A 24,506-nucleotide genomic window follows, 5' to 3' on the forward strand; every position below is an offset into this window, starting at 1 on the left:
ATCATCTGGTCTAAATCTGGCATAACACCTATCTCAACAACTCCATAAAGGCTTATTAAAAAATAGGACTTTAAATGATACTGATTTATTTAAACTGAATTTCGACAGATGTAACAAACTAAATGTGGATCTCTGTGTAAAATTATCAATATTTTATCTTTGCCAGGCTACACTAACACAGTGCTAGGAATCAAAAGAAGTGATGCTCTCCTCCAACTTTCACAGTCTCTATCAGTGACCACATACACCGGACTGTGAGGTCAAGTAGTAACAAGCATTGGCATAGCCAATAGGTCTCGCCTTTGGAACATTATAAGTGGTTAGTTATCCAGCACAATATCCTTGGTGCGACAACATAAAGAGTTGCATGGCTAAACACTTATAAGGTCCCAAAGGTGAGACCTATTGGCTATGCCAATGCTTGTTTTGAGTGAGTGGCTCGTGCAGGTATGCCACTGTGAGGTAGAGCTGCTGCGAGTGCTTTTACAGGAGCCCCTGTAACATTGCGCCTCTTCAAAATGGATCTTGGGTCTGGTGTAATACTTCTAGCCCCTATTCCTGTCTTCTCGCACCCAATGCATCCTTAAATGTCCCATGTACAGCCGGGGTTGACACTCCTATTACCCCTGCCCTCCAGTGACACTTTACCTGTCACGGGTGGTGGTGGACGTGGTGGTGGTGGTGGACGTGTTGGTGGTGGATGTGGTGGTGGTGGTGGACGTGGTGGTGGTGGACATGGTGGTGGATGTGGTGGTGGTGGTGGTGGACGTGGTGGTGTCGACATGGTGGTGGACATGGTGGTGGTGGACGTGGTGGTGATGGATGTGGTGGACGGGGTGGTGGTGGATGTGGTAGTGGTGGATGTGATGGTGGTGGTGGACGTGGTGGTGTGGACATGGTGGTGGTGGACATGGTGGTGGTGGTGGTGGACATGGTGGTGGTGGACGTGGTGGACGTGGTGGTGGTGGACGTGGTGGTGGACATGGTGGTGGTGGACGTGGTGGTGTTGGTGGACATGGTGGTGGTGGACGTGGTGGTGGTGGTGGATGTGGTGGTGGTATTGGACATGTTTGTGGTGGACGTGGTGGTGGATGGTGGATGTGGTGGACGTGGTGGTGGTGGAATTGATGGTGGTGTTGGACATGGTGGTGGTGGTGGACATGGTGGTGAACATGGTGGTGGTGGACCTGGTGGTGGTGGTGGACGTGGTGGACTTGGTGGACATGGTGGTGGTGGTGAACGTGGTGGTAGTGGTGGATGTGGTGGTGGACGTGGTGGTGGATGTGGTGGTGGTGTTAGACATGGTGGTGGTGGTAGGAGGGTGCTGGCAGAATGTGGATGGAGAGGAGGATCTCGAAGGGAGCACATGGGAGAGCAGAAAGAGGCTGAATATTAGATACAACAAGCCCTCGGCTGAAAACGAAGGCAAGGTTGTTTTGAAGAGAGACTCGTACTGAAAAGAAAAAGAGCAGCACTCACGAAACGGGCGCTGCAAGAGCATTGAAAGCACGGTTTGCTGCGCTGGAACTGCTTGGCGGCACATCCCAAAAAATAATGAAAAGTGGACTCTCGAAAGAAGTTCTTGGCAGCACTTGAAAATAATGAACAAGTTTGAGGGAGCGTGGCGCGGCCGCGAAAGAGCAGGCAAATGCACTTGTGCTTGTGCTGGCATCCGCCTTGCGGGAGCGAGCAGCGGTAGCGCGAGAGCCATATGTTATCAATTACCACGCGCGCCGCTGCTCGCTCCTGCAAGGTGGATGCCAGCACAAGCACGAGTGTGCTTGAAAAGGAGCAGACCGATGGCTAAAGGCCCTCCTAGGGCAGCGCATGCGCACTGCCTAGGCGAAACCTACTAATGAGACAAAGGGAATGGGATTAGAGAGAAAATAGAGACACTGAACAGCGCCACTCTGATTCGTCACTTACTTCTGCTGCTCAATGATGCCTGCAGGTTGTAGAGAGTATCTGAATAATTTATCTGTGTGACCAACTCTATGTACTTTGATTTGGAAACTGTAATTCCTGCCCCCAGCTTCTTTAACTGCACTCCCTGTGGAAGATGAGTTATGTTTTCTACTTGAATCTTGTAGCAATTAGGCAGTAACATTTACTCATATGATGCTGAATCATTCCTGGCTTAGGAATGATTCCTGTTCCATTAAAGGATAACCCGTAAGTAAAATGCAAGAAACCCTCAGTCTTAAAAGAGTTCATATAAAATGTTGAAATTGTTCAAAGTGTGTTTCCATACAATTGACACGATTATCATCAATACTTCTTTGTATTCTCAGTGCAGGGGCGTAACAAAGGCCCATGCATCTCCCGCCGTGCGGGGGGGGCCCATGCTTACCCATACTGGAGGGAGGCTGCCTCAGCCCCTACTGATGTGAGTGTGAGGGGCCCCTTCAGCATATCTTACAGGGACCCCCTCACGTTTTGTTATGCCACTGTCTCAATGCCCTTCAATACAATCTAAAGGAGACAACTGGTCTTTGACAACAGAAATTCTAGATACTTGTAGCAAGGCGCTCACTGTAGCAACGTTGTATCATGTTTCCCTACCAAAGATGCAGCAAGGGAAGAGAGGCTCAGAGTTCCAAGATGATTGCCACGTCACCAGACTAAGTAAGAGTCCATGGTCTGCTGAAAAATGTAGTTTGTTATTAGGGGGCTTTTGCATCCTGTATTTTCCAAGCATATGAAGTCTCAGTGCAGGCAGTGCCAAATCCCTGCAGTGAAAACCAGCATTCCCTCCTCTGAAAAGGTTTTGGCGCAAGTGGGTTTTGAGTATTGGTCCCCGGTGCTTGCCAAGTTCTAAACAGTAAGTGATACATCCAGCCTTGGTTTTTTCAATTTTATACTTCAGGAGGTCTCAGAAAAAAAAGAGTTGTAACTTTAAATAAAAGAACACATTTGTCCATCAAACCATATCTAAAATTCCCACCTTGAAATCTCCCTATTGGAAAGGAATTGAGAGAAATATTTTGAAAGCACATCACCATGAGATAGTGCTCCTGTCTTCCAAGTAATATGAAAAACGTTTCTCCATTAGTGTAACAAGAATATTTAGATATCTACCAAAGTGTAAAAAGTTATACATTAAAATTCTTAATATTGACATTCTCTCAAATAACTCTCTAATCAGATATGATAGATATTATTTAGAGTGGGTAGTACAGAAGACATATAGTTTCTTTAAAAGTTTTTTAATCTGGGAAACCCAAACAAGTTAACTTTGATCTAAATCAAAATAACAAACAGAGGCCCTTATTTACAAGTACCTTGCTTCACCATTAAGTCAAAATGTTTGATGCGGTGTAGGCCATATTACAAATTTACAAGGAGATGCATGTGGGCAAATGCATCAGTTTTTGTAGGGCTGGGTCGGAATAAACCTGCGCCAGAACCAGCAGCAGCATGCAGAAATTAATATATGCAAGGTGGGCATTCCCACATAAAATCCACTCTAAAACTGCTGCTGTGATATTTTGAGTTTTCCCAAAAGTGACGCACCGTTGGCAAGCATTGTGCTAAGCCAGAAAATTCCAGTGCATCAGTAACACATGTGTAGGAAATGATGCATTGGGTGTTGTATATGAAGACAAGGCACTCAAAACAGCCTGGCAAACTCTACTACACCATAGAGGTGCTCATTTTGCAGCTGGGAGTTGCAAGGAGACCACCGCTCCACAACACCCCTCACCCCCAACTCACGCCCACCAACCACGTAGGCAGTGCAGGAATAGGGAACGTGTTTATCGGCTGCAGACTTCCATCATTGATCCCAGGGAGGATAAGCTCATCACCCACTACCGGCTCAAGAGGGAGTCCTTCATCCAACTGCTACACCAGATTGCGCCGAAGAGGCAGGGCCGGACTGGGATCCAAAACCGGCCCTGGCAAAGTGCTCGGCCGCCCCCCACCCTCCCGTTGGGGGTGCGGCCGAGCTCTTTGCCAGGCCCGGTTTTCGGCCGATTTTGTTACAGGGCCGATTTTGCAGCTCTGCTGCAAAAACGGCCCTGTAACAAAAGCGGCCCCCAGGAGCCCAAAACCGGCCCCCACCCTTGCGGCGCACCGGGGGATTGCCCGGTGCCCGCTACGGCCAGTTCGGCCCTGCGAAGAGGCTACAACCACCAACTTCCAGGTCCAACAACATCCCTCTGCAGGTCAAGCTCATGGCTTTTCTCCACATGCTGGCATCTGGTTTATTCCAGATTACAACAGCCAGAGTGGCAGGAATCTCTCAGTCAGCTTTCTCGCCTTCCTACCCTCTGTCCTGGATGCCATCATCCACCTAACGTTACAGTACCTCCTCTTCACCAACACACAATAACTGCAGCTGGAGACCAAGCAATGTTTCTATGCCATAGCTGGCTTTCTCCCTGTCTTGGGGGCTATGGATTATACACATGTGCAACTGGTGCCTCCTGCTGCAACTTCACACCTGTACCACAATAAAAAACATACACACTCTATCAACGTACAGGTAATTGTAGACCATCTAGGTATGTTTGCAAATATTCTGGCCATGTACCCTGGGAGTGCTCACGATGCCTACATATTGAGGCCCTCCATCATCATTTGATGCCCTTTGGCACAACAGGCAAGATAAAAGGAGAGGGGGGGGGGGTGGTGATTCTTTATAACACCAAGATCATGGCCACCCAGATCTTAGCAGAGAGCATAGACAACACTGATTTGCTTGGTATTAAAATCTCCTTCAAATCCTCTTGCCTCCTTCTCCTGGTAGTCTACCGCCCTCCAGTGGCAACCCCTGGGTTTAGTGACCATTTCACTGAGACCGTGTCTGATCTCAGTACACGGTACCAACGACTCGTGGTGGTTGGAGATTTCAACCACCACTGGGAAAAAAACCCTCGAGAGCCACAGGCCAAACAGCTTAAAGTGGCCATGTCCTCCATGGGACTTCATCAACTGGTGGATCGCCCAACTCACATCAAAGGGCACACCCTCTGACCTGCGGGACAGGCTTATGGATATTCGGCCCTGCGCCTGGTCGGACCATTCATTGATCTTGTGTTGGGTACCTATAGACAGCCCACTTCCACAGTTTCCTCTTAAATGGAGGAAGGTGCGGAGCTGGAATAAAATTCAGGCAGAGAACTTAGTGGATACACTTCAGGGGCTATCCTCACCCAATTTGGAGGAAGGCAATATTGATTTAGAAAGTGTAACCCTTATTAACACCCTACAAGCCGCAATTGATCAGGTAGCTCCTGAACGCAACGAAAGAACTAGACATAAAGCCAAGGGGGCCCCCTGGTATAACGAACAACTGAGGGAAAGGAAGCAAAGTCTTCGTCAAGCTGAAAGATGGTGGCGGAAAGCTTATGACCCCACCGAGTTAACAACTTATAAATCTCTACTTACACTTTACAAAAAGGCCATCATATCTAGGAAAGCTGAGTACTACGCAGCGCGAATCATGGACACGCCAAATATACAAAAGGAGACTTTCAAGATCTTGAAAGAACTCAGCAAAAAGTCAGATACTAACCTTGCAGTAGCACCCACCGATTGCAATGTCTTGCAGGCTTTCTTCCTCCAGAAAGTAGCGACATTCTTTTAGAGATTGAAAACACGCATATAACCATAAGTTCTCCGGAATTGTCCACTCCCCTACCCCTCACCAGCAATCTTCTCACCAGCTTTCCTCAGCTAGACTCAAGTGCTCTTACACTTTTGGCCAACGGTACCAAGTCAGGCTCCCCTGGTGACCCATGCCCACCACGGATCTTCAGAATGGCTCTGCCTGCTTTGGAAAGCCAGACTCTCACTCTCCTGAATAATTTCTTGGCGACCGGCCTGGTCCCCGCAAATCTGAAGGAGGCCAGAGTTACTCCTCTTCTGAAAAAACTAGGAGCAGACAGGACCGTATTAAAAAATTACAGACCTATCTCACAGCTTCCCTTCTTGGCGAAGGTCATGGAGAAACACGTTTTGAGGACCATCTCAGTATTACTGGAAAAACACGAGCTTCTCCATGCCCGCCAGGCTGGCTTCAGAGCCAATCATAGTACGGAGCTGGTCATGCTATCAGTCCTGGATGAACTTAGGCTGAAGGCCGACAAGAAGGAATCGAGCGCCCTGATATTGTTAGACCTGTCGGCGGCGTTCGATACGGTCTGCCACCAAAAACTACTCACTCGGATGACGGACTTGGGCATTCAAGGGCAGGTCCATAAATGGCTAGAATCCTTTCTATCAGGAAGAACGCAGAGGATCCAATTAGCTGAGCAGGTATCGGAAAAGGGTAACATCTCATGCAGGGTCCCTCAAGGCTCCGCAATATCCCCCCTCCTCTTTAATATATACCTACAGCCTTTGGTGGCTGCGCTAGCCAAAATGGACTGCCGTGTATTCAGTTATGCGGATGATACCCAACTCATCCTAAGGATCGATAACTCGGCCCACGCCCAACAGTCAGCCCTGAGCATACTCAGGTTCACAGTCAACTGGATGACTGCCAACTCCTTAAAAATCAATCCAGATAAGACGGAAGTCTTTGCCATTTCAACAAAAAACAACCCCTGGAGCGATCAATTCTGGCCCCAGGAGCTAGGAGTCACCCCCAACCCAGCACCAGTGGTGAAAAGTCTGGGCATTAAGATCGACTCGGAGCTTTCTATGGCCAATCAAGTCAATTCGGTGGTCGGAACTTGTATAGGGCTTCTGAGACAGCTGAGGAAACTGGTCCCTCTTCTCCCGGTCTCAACAATGAAAACGATAGTAGCAGCAACTATTGTCTCAAGACTTGACTATGGTAATGTGCTTTATGTGGGGCTTCCCCAGAAACTTACGAACAAACTGCAGGTAGTACTGAATGACGCAGCCAGGCTTATCTTCAGACTGCCCAGAAGAACTCATGCCACTCCCCTGCTGAGCGAATTGCACTGGTTGCCCATTAAGCAGAGAGCGAAGCTCTTTACGGACACGCCCCAGGGTACATAAAAGAACGCTTACTCAAATACGTGCCAGGGCGCGCGCTGCGCTCAGCGGAAGCCAGCCGGCTGACCTGCCCACGTTTCAACACCACAGTCAAAGGTGGGAGAGCTTTTTCGGTTCTTCTGCCACAACTCTGGAATCAGTTGCCCAGAGATCTCCGGAAAGAACCCAGACTCCTACCTTTCCGAAAAAAACTAAAAACCTTCCTTTTCAGAGAAGCTTTAGATACGGCTCTTAGGCCTTCTATCACCTAATGTTCTGGTCCGTCTCTTTGAGTATGTTTCAGGTCTCTTCCAGAGCGCTAAGAGACCTGTTGGTGTATATGCGCTATACAAGAGTAAATTAACAGAACATAACATAACATAACATCAATGAGTGCTTCCAGAATGGGAGATATGGGAATGGCTACTGGTTGGTAAATGCATCTGATGTACATGGCAGACCTAATAACAGCAAATAATGTATTACAAATAGACATATCTGAGTGTGCTACCTGAGACAGTGCATATGTAGGAGGGGTGGGCCTTTGACTTGCACCATACATCATGGCCCATGTGCAATGCAAACCTGCAAGTCACACATGTTAACACATGCTAAGCTACTGCGTGTGTCTATTAATGTTGGGAAGACCCTAAGCAATGCAATGTTAGGAAAAAAGCAGTATTACACGTGTGTGCAAGAAATTGTTTCGATGGCTTTTGTTTGTGTGTCCACATGTAACTCCCATGGTTCATAAGGCATGTCATGTGCCCCCCACCAGGGCATCTATGAAATCCATCCAAGTAATTGCTATCCCTCCGTCACGTGTCCCACGGGAAGATTACGTAAGTCATCCAACACACTATAGGCAGCTATGTGTGGTGCACTCTGTGGCACACAGACACGGACAGTCAATCCTCCAAGTTTTTAGGCATTGCAGGAAGGTGGCCCCTCATTCACAAAGTAAATCACACATGAATTGCAGCCACACAATCCTCATGTTGCAATTGTGCCTGTCTCAGTGCTACAGAGCACAGTGTGTGCCACTGCTGCTTCAAACCTCAGGACTTTGATGTATGGCTCATCAGTGAAGCAGTGCAGTGCAGATAGTTAACTTGCAGCACTGTACAGTGCCACATTTCAAAATATCTGGGTCTTTGCCTCCTGGCCCATTGCACAATTATGTTCCACATTGAAATGCAACAATTAATCTATCAATGGCAGTAGATACGGAACATCAGTGACTACTTCTGTCACATTTCCATCTGTAGGAATGAATGGGACATCATAATCTGCACTGGGTAACAGATGTAAACTAAGACATGTTGTAGGACAGAAAAGCCAATATGAGTTCTACACCAACACAATAGAGAAGTGTGAGATACGTGTCTCTCCTTTGCCGTACCTACTCTCTCTACATGTAAAAACTCCTCATTTTCAGGGTAGTGGGAAAAAACATTTCTAAAATTTAGTAAGTGTGTCACACATGCGAGTAAACATGTATGCATATTGAAGAGTCAGGATAATTAATGTTGAAAGGCCATGTGTGCCATCCAAAGTCAGTGTAGGCCCCGGACATTGGTAAATGTTTATACAGGTTTGCAAAGTGACATCAACATTACAAAAACAACATATCTCTCAGTTACAGTGACATACACATACAGACATTCACTCAGGTACAAAGCCACCATGGCAGATTCAAAGATTGTGTTGGTAGACTTGTCCTTGTGATAAAATGACCAAAGAAAAACCATACGAAATCCACAATGTGCAACTCACAAACACTAAAACCACGTAGCCATATATGGTATTCAAGAATCATCAACATAGATTGTAATGCAACCCTTGACAAGGCATAACAGTGCACTCAGGATACCAATCTTAACATTCCTTTGACACAGCAATGATGATAGAACCATTGCAAATAGGCACATTATCAATTTACTGTACAACACATATGTGTGAAGACCAATGTGTTGTGTACAGGTCTGTGGTAGAGAGATCAGTTACAACATCAGTGTGTCCAACCTAGAGCTGTCCCACATTGCATACCTATGTGTCAATCTCAGTGCACATTGACATATTGACTGATGAAAAGCTGCAGTTGAAGGCTGACAACAAATCGGACAACTATCCAGGGGACCTGTGTAGAATGCACCAAATGTACTCACCAGATTTCACTAAAGAAATTTAACAAATCAAAAGCTCTGTCATTGGCAGGTAGTGCAGCAACAACATCAGTGGTTCCACAGGGCCACATGTAGGTGTAAGTATGAAACAGGTTAATACTGGTACGGTCTACCTGTATAAAAACAATTTGTGGATTTGGTAAAAAGGGGGTGGTGATGGATAGAGTTTCTGAATGATGCAGAATACTCTTACCAAGTCAAGAGATCATGGTTTTAATCCATCACCGTTTTTTAGCTCACTGCACCATCCCAGCTCAGAACCTGGCTACATGCAAATTAGTCTGTACCTGTCCCAGTGCATGATGGGAACAGGGCAAACCAAACTACCAAGCCAATTCTTATACTGGGAAGGAAACAAGTTTCCGGGGACCGGTTTCTGGCATCACAGCCTTCGTCGGCCCGGCTTGCCTGAATCCTGATGGTGCAATGAGCAAGGGACTCACGTCTGAGCATACCCTCCCACACTGAGTGTGGATAAAATCGATGGGGGAAAAAGGGGGTGGTGATGGACAGAGTTTCTGAATGATGCAGAATACTCTTACCAAGTCAAGAGATCATGGTTTTAATCCATCACCGTTTTTTAGCTCACTGCACCATCCCAGCTCAGAACCTGGCTACATGCAAATTAGTCTGTACCTGTCCCAGTGCATGATGGGAACAGGGCAAACCAAACTACCAAGCCAATTCTTATACTGGGAAGGAAACAAGTTTCCGGGGACCGGTTTCTGGCATCACAGCCTTCGTCGGCCCGGCTTGCCTGAATCCTGATGGTGCAATGAGCAAGGGACTCACGTCTGAGCATACCCTCCCACACTGAGTGTGGATAAAATCGATTTGGGAAAAAGGGGGTGGTGATGGACAGAGTTTCTGAATGATGCAGAATACTCTTACCAAGTCAAGAGATCATGGTTTTAATCCATCACCGTTTTTTAGCTCACTGCACCATCCCAGCTCAGAACCTGGCTACATGCAAATTAGTCTGTACCTGTCCCAGTGCATGATGGGAACAGGGCAAACCAAACTACCAAGCCAATTCTTATACTGGGAAGGAAACAAGTTTCCGGGGACCGGTTTCTGGCATCACAGCCTTCGTCGGCCCGGCTTGCCTGAATCCTGATGGTGCAATGAGCAAGGGACTCACGTCTGAGCATACCCTCCCACACTGAGTGTGGATAAAATCGATTTGGGAAAAAGGGGGTGGTGATGGACAGAGTTTCTGAATGATGCAGAATACTCTTACCAAGTCAAGAGATCATGGTTTTAATCCATCACCGTTTTTTAGCTCACTGCACCATCCCAGCTCAGAACCTGGCTACATGCAAATTAGTCTGTATCTGTCCCAGTGCATGATGGGAACAGGGCAAACCAAACTACCAAGCCAATTCTTATACTGGGAAGGAAACAAGTTTCCGGGGACCGGTTTCCGGCATCACAGCCTTCGTCGGCCCGGCTTGCCTGAATCCTGATGGTGCAATGAGCAAGGGACTCACGTCTGAGCATACCCTCCCACACTGAGTGTGGATAAAATCGATGGGGGAAAAAGGGGGTGGTGATGGACAGAGTTTCTGAATGATGCAGAATACTCTTACCAAGTCAAGAGATCATGGTTTTAATCCATCACCGTTTTTTAGCTCACTGCACCATCCCAGCTCAGAACCTGGCTACATGCAAATTAGTCTGTACCTGTCCCAGTGCATGATGGGAACAGGGCAAACCAAACTACCAAGCCAATTCTTATACTGGGAAGGAAACAAGTTTCCGGGGACCGGTTTCTGGCATCACAGCCTTTGTCGGCCCGGCTTGCCTGAATCCTGATGGTGCAATGAGCAAGGGACTCACGTCTGAGCATACCCTCCCACACTGAGTGTGGATAAAATCGATTTGGGAAAAAGGGGGTGGTGATGGACAGAGTTTCTGAATGATGCAGAATACTCTTACCAAGTCAAGAGATCATGGTTTTAATCCATCACCGTTTTTTAGCTCACTGCACCATCCCAGCTCAGAACCTGGCTACATGCAAATTAGTCTGTACCTGTCCCAGTGCATGATGGGAACAGGGCAAACCAAACTACCAAGCCAATTCTTATACTGGGAAGGAAACAAGTTTCCGGGGACCGGTTTCTGGCATCACAGCCTTCGTTGGCCCGGCTTGCCTGAATCCTGATGGTGCAATGAGCAAGGGACTCACGTCTGAGCATACCCTCCCACACTGAGTGTGGATAAAATCGATTTGGGAAAAAGGGGGTGGTGATGGACAGAGTTTCTGAATGATGCAGAATACTCTTACCAAGTCAAGAGATCATGGTTTTAATCCATCACCGTTTTTTAGCTCACTGCACCATCCCAGCTCAGAACCTGGCTACATGCAAATTAGTCTGTACCTGTCCCAGTGCATGATGGGAACAGGGCAAACCAAACTACCAAGCCAATTCTTATACTGGGAAGGAAACAAGTTTCCGGGGACCGGTTTCTGGCATCACAGCCTTCGTCGGCCCGGCTTGCCTGAATCCTGATGGTGCAATGAGCAAGGGACTCACGTCTGAGCATACCCTCCCACACTGAGTGTGGATAAAATCGATTTGGGAAAAAGGGGGTGGTGATGGACAGAGTTTCTGAATGATGCAGAATACTCTTACCAAGTCAAGAGATCATGGTTTTAATCCATCACCGTTTTTTAGCTCACTGCACCATCCCAGCTCAGAACCTGGCTACATGCAAATTAGTCTGTACCTGTCCAAGTGCATGATGGGAACAGGGCAAACCAAACTACCAAGCCAATTCTTATACTGGGAAGGAAACAAGTTTCCGGGGACCGGTTTCTGGCATCACAGCCTTCGTCGGCCCGGCTTGCCTGAATCCTGATGGTGCAATGAGCAAGGGACTCACGTCTGAGCATACCCTCCCACACTGAGTGTGGATAAAATCGATTTGGGAAAAAGGGGGTGGTGATGGACAGAGTTTCTGAATGATGCAGAATACTCTTACCAAGTCAAGAGATCATGGTTTTAATCCATCACCGTTTTTTAGCTCACTGCACCATCCCAGCTCAGAACCTGGCTACATGCAAATTAGTCTGTACCTGTCCCAGTGCATGATGGGAACAGGGCAAACCAAACTACCAAGTCAATTCTTATACTGGGAAGGAAACAAGTTTCCGGGGACCGGTTTCTGGCATCACAGCCTTCGTCGGCCCGGCTTGCCTGAATCCTGATGGTGCAATGAGCAAGGGACTCACGTCTGAGCATACCCTCCCACACTGAGTGTGGATAAAATCGATTTGGGAAAAAGGGGGTGGTGATGGACAGAGTTTCTGAATGATGCAGAATACTCTTACCAAGTCAAGAGATCATGGTTTTAATCCATCACCGTTTTTTAGCTCACTGCACCATCCCAGCTCAGAACCTGGCAACATGTAAATTAGTCTGTACCTGTCCCAGTGCATGATGGGAACAGGGCAAACCAAACTACCAAGCCAATTCTTATACTGGGAAGGAAACAAGTTTCCGGGGACCGGTTTCTGGCATCACAGCCTTCGTCGGCCCGGCTTGCCTGAATCCTGATGGTGCAATGAGCAAGGGACTCACGTCTGAGCATACCCTCCCACACTGAGTGTGGATAAAATCGATTTGGGAAAAAGGGGGTGGTGATGGACAGAGTTTCTGAATGATGCAGAATACTCTTACCAAGTCAAGAGATCATGGTTTTAATCCATCACCGTTTTTTAGCTCACTGCACCATCCCAGCTCAGAACCTGGCTACATGCAAATTAGTCTGTACCTGTCCAAGTGCATGATGGGAACAGGGCAAACCAAACTACCAAGCAAATTCTTATACTGGGAAGGAAACAAGTTTCCGGGGACCGGTTTCTGGCATCACAGCCTTCGTCGGCCCGGCTTGCCTGAATCCTGATGGTGCAATGAGCAAGGGACTCACGTCTGAGCATACCCTCCCACACTGAGTGTGGATAAAATCGATTTGGGAAAAAGGGGGTGGTGAACAGCATACTTTCACTTACAGTGGCAATGAACCTACAAATCACCTACCACACTAAGCTAGTGCGAAATGTGTTTGTCCTATTGTGACACTGTCAAAATAAGCAGGCCATGCACATGTCACAATATGACACAGAGATCAGGACTAGACATGTGGAATTAAATATGCTAATCTAAATGTAGCCAATAGTGTCCAATACTGGTCGAAATGTGTATGAGTCATTCAGCACACATAACAGACATTTACTTGTATGTGGGTTGTTCAATCACCATGATTACTGAGTGACTTTTCATTCTTTGTCTTTTCAGCTGACCAAGGATATGGTCTTCAGTCATGGGTCATGCCCCCATTTGCTCAACCTCAGGCTGAGGCAGAGTACACCTACAACAACACACAGGGCAAGGCCAGAGGTACTTATTAGCGGGCTTTCAGGGTACTGAAGTCACGCTTTTGCAGCTTGGATATGTATGGGGGAGTTTTCTATTCTCTTCCCCTATGGTCCGCAAAATGATCCTGGTGTGTTGTATATTGCACAACATCCAAGTGTCGACAATTGCCCAATGGGACCTCTGCCATAAGGACCAGGATGAGGAGGAAGAAGAGGGCAGATGGGAAAATGCAGGCACAATTGCGGGAACCCTGCGAAGGACCATCATTGTGCAGAACTTTTTCAGTGAAGCATGAATTAGCCTGATGGCCATAAATTGAATATTTGTTTTGAAAGAGAATTCAAAAATGTAAATAAATAACTGGGCACTTCCATTGTGTGTGCAATTTCATTTCACAGTCCCTGTAAACATCAAATCAATCACATCTCACCAAATAGAATTTGGCCCATCACAAAGGTATGAAGCTAGGTATTACACTCACCTCATCATGTGGACTAAATTATGTGTGCATATCAACAACATGTCCCAAATGCATGTATGTCAGGAAGGCTTACACCAAACAAAGGTAGCAATATAAAACAGTGTGCACATGTTGTGAGTATGTGTGCTGCTACAGTATACTGAGTGTCAGACATCCTAACACAATCCAAAGGAAGTGTAAATGTAAACAGTGTGTAATGACTGAGTGTGTGTGTTGTACGTCTTGACATTTTTAACTGCCTTACACTTGTGGAGACCAGCATATTTATCTTATTGTCCTATGACTGTGAACAGAGGCCCATATGATGTGCATGGCACACAGTGTAACCCAGTTAGTCTCCATATGCTACATCAACGTTTGCAAACGCATAGCAAAATCAGTGTGGTCTCTCGCATCACACATATAATTTTGGAATCCTTATCTGTGCCAGTGCTGGATTGCCTTCCGGGGCCAAATGCAGGGACAATTGAAGTGAGCAAGGGACCAATGATGGATTCAACCCAGGTCTGTGACTGGGGGTAAGTGTCTGAAAAGTTTCAGTGCTACGTCCTGCATCTCCTTGTGTTTGCTTTGTTGCCCTAAGTTGGCAGGGTATGCCCAGATGTGGGTCCCTTGCTCACTTTGCCTCTGGATTAAAGCTATCCTGGCTGACGAGGGGTCCCAGGATGCTTGTTTCCAGTCAAGGGAGGACCTTGCTTGGTAGTTCGGGCTGGACTGTTCCCATGAGGAACAAGGTCAAGACTGATTTGCTTATGGCTGCGTCTGAACTGGAGTGGCGAAGTGAGCTAAAGAACAGTAATGGATTCAACACAGATCTGTGACTGGGGGCATGTTTCTGAAAAGTTTAAGCTCTCCATCCATCATCTCCTTGTGTGGACCTGCACTATACACCTAACCTGAAGGGGAGTCATTCAGGGATCCCAATGCTACCAGTGAGTGTCACCTAAATGTTTTCTGTCCTCTGTAAGGATTGTGTGATCTCTGCTATTGGTTGCATTGAAATATATAAGGGATATCATCATTCACCTGAACAAAACTTTCTCTTACTTGAAGAGTAACAAAAGAAGCATAACAAAGTTGCATGTGCAACAGATATGGGCAAATGTCGATGAGCATTTATTGCCAATGCATGCAGGCCCACTTGATGGATGGCTAAGAATCCGCGGTGGTAATATTTGGCCAGCCATGGTGTGGGTGCTTATGGCACATGTACCATCACCAGCCCAAAAACCAACAGATGTTCATAAGTTCACCCATACTATGGACAGAACGTAACAACACTTTCACCAGTTTATGTGACAGGAAAGTTGCATGAGATAGGCTGACATTTCCAAGACACAGTATGTTTGCCCAAGTCCACATTTGAGCAGGACACAGGTGTGGTCGGGGTGTAACACATATCTCAAACAATACTACCAATAGTCAACAATACATGTGTTTTGGAAAATATACACAGTGAACATCTTTTCCAAATTAATGATCCTCCTTTAGTATGTTCACATCATACCCAGGCCATACATGCGGAATACGTTTATGATAGCTGCCACTATTGGTACACTGTGACTTATTGAAGATATGTTCAGACATTCATGCCATTCAAACAGCTAAATGTTTTTGGATCCATAAAATATGTACCAGTAGCTAGAGGTCTAGCTAAAGTTTGCAATCCAATAAACTTATGTGACAATGTGAACAGGCACAGCATCATGAAGCAAAATTCCTTCCTAGTATAGATGTTGCATATGTGAGGTGTCAACGTTAAAATTAATCATTCATTAGAGCAAAACCTGTGACCAAATGGCATATCCCTGTGTGTTGCTGTGAGTGTAAAAGTCCATTGTCCATAGCAATCATTTACTTGGTTTCACCACTTAGGCCACATTTATCATGATATATGGCAACTATCATCCAGCATCAGGGATACCTGAGCATCCCTCAGAGTGCTGCATATCAGTGACATGTGCGATGGGGTGGCAGCTGAACAATTTGCAAAATGCCATGTTGGTTGTAAGGATGTTGGCCAGAACTCTATGTGACCATGGCTTTGTGTGGTTCAACTTCAATCTGCCTGTCTGCAGTGGCGTAGCTAGGCCTTTTGCCGCCCATGGTGGTCCAAGCCTTTGCTGCCTCACGGCGGCCTTAAGAGTGGGGCAATGCTAGCGAACGAATCCTGCTATTGCCACCCCGTGTGGCCGCAGGTAAGGGCGGGGGGGAGGAAACTGCTGCCCCCAAAACTCGTGCCACCCGAGGCGGGCCACCCCCTTGCTACGCCACTGCCTGTCTGATGCACATTGCTAGTGTAGTTGTCCACATGGCAAAGCATGTACAATTTGTTGGCAGGTCTACACAAAATGTGAGGATTTCTACCTCAGTGCTGACAAAATAGGTATGACTAGATGTTGAACTTGTCACCAGTCCACACATGCTAATGTAGTGAAATGCCTGGCTCCTGCCCTCAAAAACCCAATGTCCTATAATCTACACATGATCATACCTTTTTAGTGTTTTGTGAAGAAAAATGCCAAAATGTAAAGTACCAAAGGCTTGTCTGCACTGTGTTGTTAGCATACAGCCCATTACACAGTCCACCTATTGGTGGTGTTGCCCATACTGTAGCCAAAAAAATCAGTCACCCTTGATTAATTTTTGGCAAATGCCTGCAAGATACAGCACAAGATACTCATACATATGAGATCAACAACATGCATGCACACACTTATCACATGGGCATTGTTGAGTTTATGTGCATCAAGGTAACATTATGTACTGATATGTATTGCCAGACACTAGGATATGTAAAGGGACACATGGTATTGCTTGAATTTCATTACATGATCTATGTTATAGGGTTCCAGGTGTTTCCATATTTCAAACTACCTGTCACAGAGTCATTATATGCTGCAAAGTGTGTAGCCTTGTGTATTTGCCATATCAGTTATGCAGTGCTGATGCCCAATGCCTGTACTTGCTACATATTACTAATTCCACATAGGTTATTGCCTATAGAATATACCCTCTTTCATGCAGCATGACAAACCCCAGGGAGTACCTAGGTGGACCATGTGTACCGTCCATGTGTACACAACATCATAGTTCCTCATCAGTCTTAGTATTATTTTGATTATATATTTATTTGGGCAGACACTGCCATGTCGCGCCAGGATGCCCGTAGGGCGACAGCAGCGCTATACAAGTTTCTCATCAATCAATCAATCAATGTCATTTACCTACAATGCAAACACCTGAGTACTTTTGCATAGGTATGTTACATTAGAAGTATATGTTTTGTATTATGGTTGGTCATTTTTGTATACATAAACTGTATATGTTTTGACTGGACATGCCCCATGTGATGTTTATTGTAACGTAAGCCTATTATTGATGACAACATGTAAAAGCACAGCTTTCTCTGATACATATGTCCTTCTTCTCCAACAGACAACATGACACCTGACCAGGTAAAAATATATGCTATAGGGTTAGAGACATACCGCCACATCAGACACATTGCCCGGGCCTACTGGCACATGGCACACAAGTATGTTGCAGCGAAGGGCCAACAAGGGCCCTACAAGCAAACCATCAGCCAGGATATTAATGTGCTCAATGGTGGTGGATCAGTTGCGGCTCCGGTAACCTCTATGTCACAGCCGGCAAGAGCACCACAGCCTGTGACGACAACCCCAGGACAGCTGACAGATTTTGAACAACAGGCCCTAAAAACCATTTGGACCTTAAGCTACGTCTAGCTGGTATTGAACTGCAAGCCGCCCCTATGATGCAGACGGTCCACAGATTGCAGCAGTCTGTCGATCAGATTGAAGCACAGCTTTGCCTTCATTGGACATTTTGCCGTTCCCCAGTTTTTTATACCTTGTTTTTATAGATTTGTATTTTAGCATAGGTTAGGATAGATTGTAGCTTAGGGAGAGGTTAGTTTAGTATTAGTCGTTTCAACATTATATTAGTGATTTCTTGTTGGGTGGAGATATGAGTGGATAAGTTATTAATTTGGTGGGGGGTTGATATTTAGGATATGATAAAATAATTATTTTAAAAAACTGCAAAAAGATATATATTTGTTTAGGTTTTAATGTTTAGATAGTTTGGGTATGGTATTGTGTCAAAATGTGTATTGAAGGTGGTAGGGGTTTGATGTTTAACATGTCTGTTGTGGTGTAGTGGAGACGGAGTTCCAGGTACACACATTGCTATGTTAGCATAAGCATCGTAGAAGTTAAAATGCCATCTTGCCACTTTTGCTGCTTTTGCACACGACACTGCAGATAGATGTTATTATATGAAAACTGCTTGCTTGCCTTTTCTTCACATGAGAACGGTCTGTTGTTCACATGCCTAGACGTGTACCGCGACCTTGGTCTGAACATTGTGTGCAGAAACAGTCAGGGCCAACAAACAATGTATGCTTTTGAATTCAGGTTGATCGGACCACGCTCTAGCCATAACACGCACACAGCTGCAAATATCTGAAACTCGAGCGCCTTTAATATTGCAGTTTGCATGCATGAGATACACACTTTGGAGAATACCTTTTCCAGACACAGAGCAAAGCTTATCCTGTGATGTGATTCACCTAAGCTGTTATTTACGGTATGGGGTTCCCCATTCAAACCTTGAGACCTTCTATTAGTTTAATAATACTAGCTTACTAGTGAAGGGAGGGTGGTTGTATTCCACTACCATTTGTAACATGATTTCTCCTTTCATTTTCTATGGTATTGTAACAATGCTGATGGTTTTATTCTTAATCATTTGTCTGCTTATGTTAGCCAAAGTACTGCATCTTAGGACACGTAGTTTATAAAATAAACACTTTAAACTTTCCTGTGTCTCTGATTACTCTTGTTGTGGACTGATATGAGAACAATAATGAACAGGTATTTCTAATTCCCACCATTCCTGAGAGTACTCTAAGTCGCTTGTTCTGGGTTGTCTAATCGTTGGTAGCTTCGAGATGATACGGAGAACGAATGAGACACTGATGCTTGTCGGATAGGGGTTCTGGGTACTGAGGTGAGTTTTTGGTACACCGCAATTCACTGAGGTCCTGGTTTCCTGCGCATAGTTCTGTGCATGTGCAGAATCCCTGCAACATGGCGCACCTAACGTTTGGTCTTATGATTTGAGACGCCTTAGTAGTGCTTATATTAGTCCACGACGCCCTCACTCTTGATTCCGGATAGCGGGAGTGACGGTTTTGACCTACCTAATAGTTACTCTATAGGTTCAATCAAGCTTGTCAATTAAAAAGGTTTTTCTATTTTAGACCTTTTTTTGTGCTACTGTTATAATAGACTGTCTTTCTTCTCTGTGTCCTTATGGCTGCGGTCGCTATTGCGGCGCATAGCCGCGCACCTCTCCGGCGTCACTTGACGCAGTTCGGGGTGCCGGACGATGGGATGGCTGTTATCTTTGTGGTGAGTGCTGATGCGTCATATCCCTATGAGTTGTTTTACTCTTGGGTTACTATGCCGGCGGTAAATGCGGACGATAGTACGTTTCACTCCTATACTCCCACACAGGTCCCAGCGAATTATACGCCATATAGGATGCAGGAGATCCCTATTTCGGCTTGGCAGCATCATATTTGTTTAATGGCGCCCTCCCCCACACGGTTACACCGGTTCGTTTGGGCCCTTTATCCATTCCAGGGGCCACTTGGCCGGTACTGGCCGGATTTACACCTCATCCTCGTTAATTAAATGCTACGGTGGATGAGTTATGTGTACTCCATACAGCCCTGATTACAGTACATTGGGCTTTAGTGCAATACGTTTCACGCAATGTGCAGGTAGGGGCACCTGTTGTTGCGGGGCAGCCAGCTGGCCCGGCCAGGATTGTTATTAGGCCCGTCATGGTTAATTCAGTAATGGGCAAGCACCCCCAAAATAAGGACGATTTGCCTTATTGGCTTGCTCAGAAATTTGACCAGCTGGAAGCAGTATTTCCGCACTCTACTCCTTTGGAGAAACACAGGATACTCACGATTAGTTTGCAGAAAGACTTGGTCCCAGAAGTGGCCGATTGTGAGAACTGGGGTAAGGTTTTTGCAGCGGTCTACTCAAAGTGCTTCGGCACCCCATCTATGGCCGTACTTCCTTCCGTGATCAAACGTGTTCAAGATCAACACGGTCCGGAGGCAGCGGTCGAGTTGGGTATGTGGCTTGTCGGTGTGTTCGACGTGGTTGCCACTCTCATCCTTGGTAACCTTAAGGGAGATGCGGTTCACTTTCAAGTGGCGAATGGTCTAGCCCTCATAGACGACGTCGATAAACCCTGAGAGTTGCCTAAAATTATTGCGGAGGCGTATAGAACAATAGGCTGTAGTAGTTTAGGGATTAAGCCTACTATCGCAGATGTACAACAGCAAACTAAGGCGGGTTCGTCTTTCAAAGACGATCATCCAGCTTTTCCTAAACAGAATTGGAGATCTAAGAAACAAGGAAAGCAGCAACAGAAACAGGGGTCTCGTCCTGCGTCACCGGTATAGGCGACTAGTGAACGCACATATGATTTGCGCGATCGCACTAGAATTAAGTCACCTGATCGATTTCAGGTTACTGAACAACGTTCTCCTCGTTCTTCACAGGAAACTTCGGCCTCGCAGTCCGGTGGCGGAGAACGTGACAAAGGTTGGGGTGCCCAACAAGGACGTGAGCAACCCCGTCAGCCTGACGGTATAGGCAAGCAGGACGAGTTTGCACATCAACATCCCCCGTTTCAGAAGAAGAAGGTTGCTGCACTAACAGCGAGGTATGCCACAGATAGTGACAACGCACCTTCAGAACCTGACATGGGCACTAACGCTGCTCGACAGCGCAGCGGAGGTTACAGTAGTGCGGCAAACACTGCGTCCATATCTGGAGGCGACAGCAACTGACACGTTCATTACTGTAGATACTGCGGATACTAGAGTGGCTCCGCCTGACAGACTATATGACATAGTCCTTTTAATTGAAGGTGACATACAACGTACTATACAAGGGATTTTTTGGGGAAAATCTGACCTCTACATATGATATTCTATTAGCTGAGGCGGACTGGCCCCCAGCTTTCGTTTTGGCCGCTGCTAGAGGGGAGGAGGTAATCCTCCCATCCTTCGCGCACACAGTGCCAAAGGATCAGGCACAGAACTTTGCAGAGGAATGGGCTCAGGTGCTTGCTCCAGCTTTGTACCGTACTCAGGTTGGGTGGGATAAATTGTCGCCAAGCCACGAGATTCCTTTACGGTCTATGCCCCAGCCACAACCCCAATATCCCATGCACCGCGAAGCTAGATCTCACGTCACAGAAATCCTTGAACAATTGGAATATCAAGTTGTTATTGAAACCTGTGTGTCACCAATGAATAATCCTTTATTCACTGTAACTAAACCTGATGGGTCATACCGTCTAGTTTTGGATTACCGGCATTTGAACTCTCATTGTCAGACTTGTGCTGTACAGAATACCCACAGTTCTGCCCTCGTTGATAGTCTCGTGAGAAAAAGGTTTAGGACCACACTTGACATATCTAATGGCTTTTTCAGCCATAATCTATCCTCTATTAGTAGTCAATGGACAGCCTTTACTTCTGGGGGCAAACAAAAACAGTTTAAGAGATTAGCCATGGGCTATAAAAATAGCCCTGGAGTCTTTGCCGCACGTGTAGTCTCTCTGTTAGAGAGCATTGACCCTGATGCATACTCGTATGTTGATGATATCTATCTCACAGACGACGAATTATAGCCGCATCTGTGTCGCGTTGACCGCATCATTGTTATGTTTGCGAACTTCGGCTACAAATTCAACTTTGCAGAGTATACAGTGTTGTTTTTGGGATACGAGCTCAATTCAATTCAATAATCTTTTATTCGGATATTAAAACATCCAAGCAAGATCATAACAATTACAAATTCCAACAATACATTAAAATAGCAAAATGTCCTTAAAATATTTAAATAATAACAGTTCATCAGGGTTTTATCCGAGACCTTGATAGCTAAATACCTATGGCAAAGCAACAAGACACAGTATTTATAAGGTGCAGGGTTTTGACAGCTTCAGTGCAGGTGGCACTAACACCATGGCATTTTAAGAATACATAATCATAACCAAAAAAAGAAAATGATATTAACTATATCAATTTAAAACATCATAGCACTTCCCAAGATCAATAAACCGTTCATTTCGTAATTAGATTGGGACCTTGTCTAAGACTGCAGTAAGGGCCAAAATATGCATTGGGGCATTTAAGAAGCGACTTTTAATCATAATACCCGACCCTCTATACCCCAGAGCAAAGTTGTTTACACCTCGCATCTAGTCTTCCTTAGTTTTGCAGCTAGTCTTAAAAAATTCACTGTGCAGAACAACGTGAGGGGGTCCGCTGAAAGTTTCAGGTATAAGAGTGCCACCCTTACCTGGGTGAATTTGTTCTTTCTTAGAACAGTTTTTAAAAAGACTGCCCTTGGGTACTCATATAACGGACAAAAAAATACAAAATGAAGGGTATCCTGCGGAGATCCCAGATCGCAGCCGCACGGGCCCTTTGACAAAACATCTTTTGTGTACCCTGCAGGGACGGCTAAAATATGGTGTAAAAGATCTAATCTAAATCTGATCATTAAAAATCTATCATTTTTGTTATATATATACGCCAGGTAAGGTTCTAATCCTGCTACAGATTTTGTTAAAATGTGGGCTCTCACTGAACCTTTCAGTATTTCAGTGTCTTCTCGTGCGCAAGCAAGGCGCCTAAGATGTTCGGCTTTTATGGCAGCTTTTACCTGGGGCATCAAGGTCGTGGGTTCATCAAAGTAGTTTACAAATCCCAACCACTTCAAAGTCTCCTTCACATATTTAAGCCAGGGTATCCGTAGTCCTTTGTCCCTGCTAATGCAGTCCTTTATTATTTGTCTACTTAGACTAGCCTCAGGGTTGGTCCAGATTTTAATCCAGCACATTATTGGTTTAGTGCTTATCCTATCGCTAATGTAAGGAATCCCCAGCTCCTCATGGGCAATGTGGGCAGGTATACTCTGAGGAACTTGCAAAATCCTTCTAAGGAACTTGTTTTCCTCCAATTGTATCAAGGACGTATTACGGAATCCCCATACCTCGCTCCCGTACATGGTTTTAGAGCAACAAATTGAATTATATAAATGCAATATTTCATTAGGTGACCAACGGCCTAATCTCGAGGCTCGATTCATGATTGAGCCCATTGTACTCGTTTGTTGCTAACATTTCTCTGAAATTAGTGGATTAAAGTTGAGGTGTTTATCAAATAATATCCCTAAGTAGTTAAAAACCTCGACCTTCTCTAGTTTGTGTCCCCCAATTTTAAAAGTGAAATTCTTTGTTGGTCTTTTCCCTGCTTCCATTATGTAGGATTTTGTGGGATTAGGAGATAAATCTAGATTTGCCATAAACCTACTAAAGCCGTCAATGAGAGACTGAAGTCCCCTCCCTGTACGGGATAAGAGGACTGTGTCGTCCACGTATAAAAGGACGGGTATACTTCTTTTGCCAACTCTTGGACAGTCAACCCCCAAGTCAACAAGTGTTTTATCCAAACCATTTATATATAGCGTAAATAAAAAGGGCGCCAAAATGCAGCCTTGTCTCACGTCTCTAGTACATGAAAAATGTTCGGTAAGGTTCCCTCTCATTGCTATATCTGACCTGAGCTGTTGTGTTTAGAAGGAGTGTTCGAAGGGTGTATATTAGTCCTGGATCGACCCTCAGCAGCTCAAGAATCTCCCACAGCTTCTCGCGATTCACCCGGTCGAAAGCTGCTGTCAGGTCCATAAAGGCCAAAAAGACCGTCCCCTCGCCTGCCACGGTGTACTTTGCCACCAAGTTATATAGATTAAGGCACTGGTCCGTGGTAGAACGACCAGGTCTAAAACGATACTGAACGTCAGTAATGATCTCATTTTCCTCCGCCCAATCCGTCAGACGATTCAGGATAACCTTCCCTAGTACTTTTACGGTCACATCTATTAATGAGATCGGACGGTAGCATTTGGGGTCACACTTATTGCCCTTTTTAAATAGGGGCACAATGCTAGCCGTTGACCACGACCTGGGCATTCCCATTTCCAGTGCCGTATTAAAAATTCGCGTGAGTATAGGTGCCCAGAGATCAACCTGCGCCAAAAATAAGTCAGGAGGAATCCCATCCGGGCCTGGGGCCTTATTGCGTGTTAGGGCATATATTCCTTCTTTGATCTCGCTCACCTCAAACTGCGGCAATGAACCTGGTGGAGAGCCAACAGTTGCAAGTTGTCGAGCAGTAGGGCTACCATGATTATACAGGTTCATGAAGTGAGATACCCATGCTTCAGGCAAGACATGACAAGCCATCTTCTCATTATTCGGTGCCTGAAAACTGGGATCGTTGATCACCTTCCAGAATCTCGTCATGTCTCTATTATCGGCTGCCTCCCTCAGGTTCTCCCAGGCCTCACATTGGATAGTGTATTTTCTCTTTTTTATGGCCGA

The sequence above is a fragment of the Triturus cristatus genome, chromosome 5_2, assembly GCF_964204655.1.
Source record: "Triturus cristatus chromosome 5_2, aTriCri1.1, whole genome shotgun sequence".
NCBI classification, from domain to species: domain Eukaryota; kingdom Metazoa; phylum Chordata; class Amphibia; order Caudata; family Salamandridae; genus Triturus; species Triturus cristatus.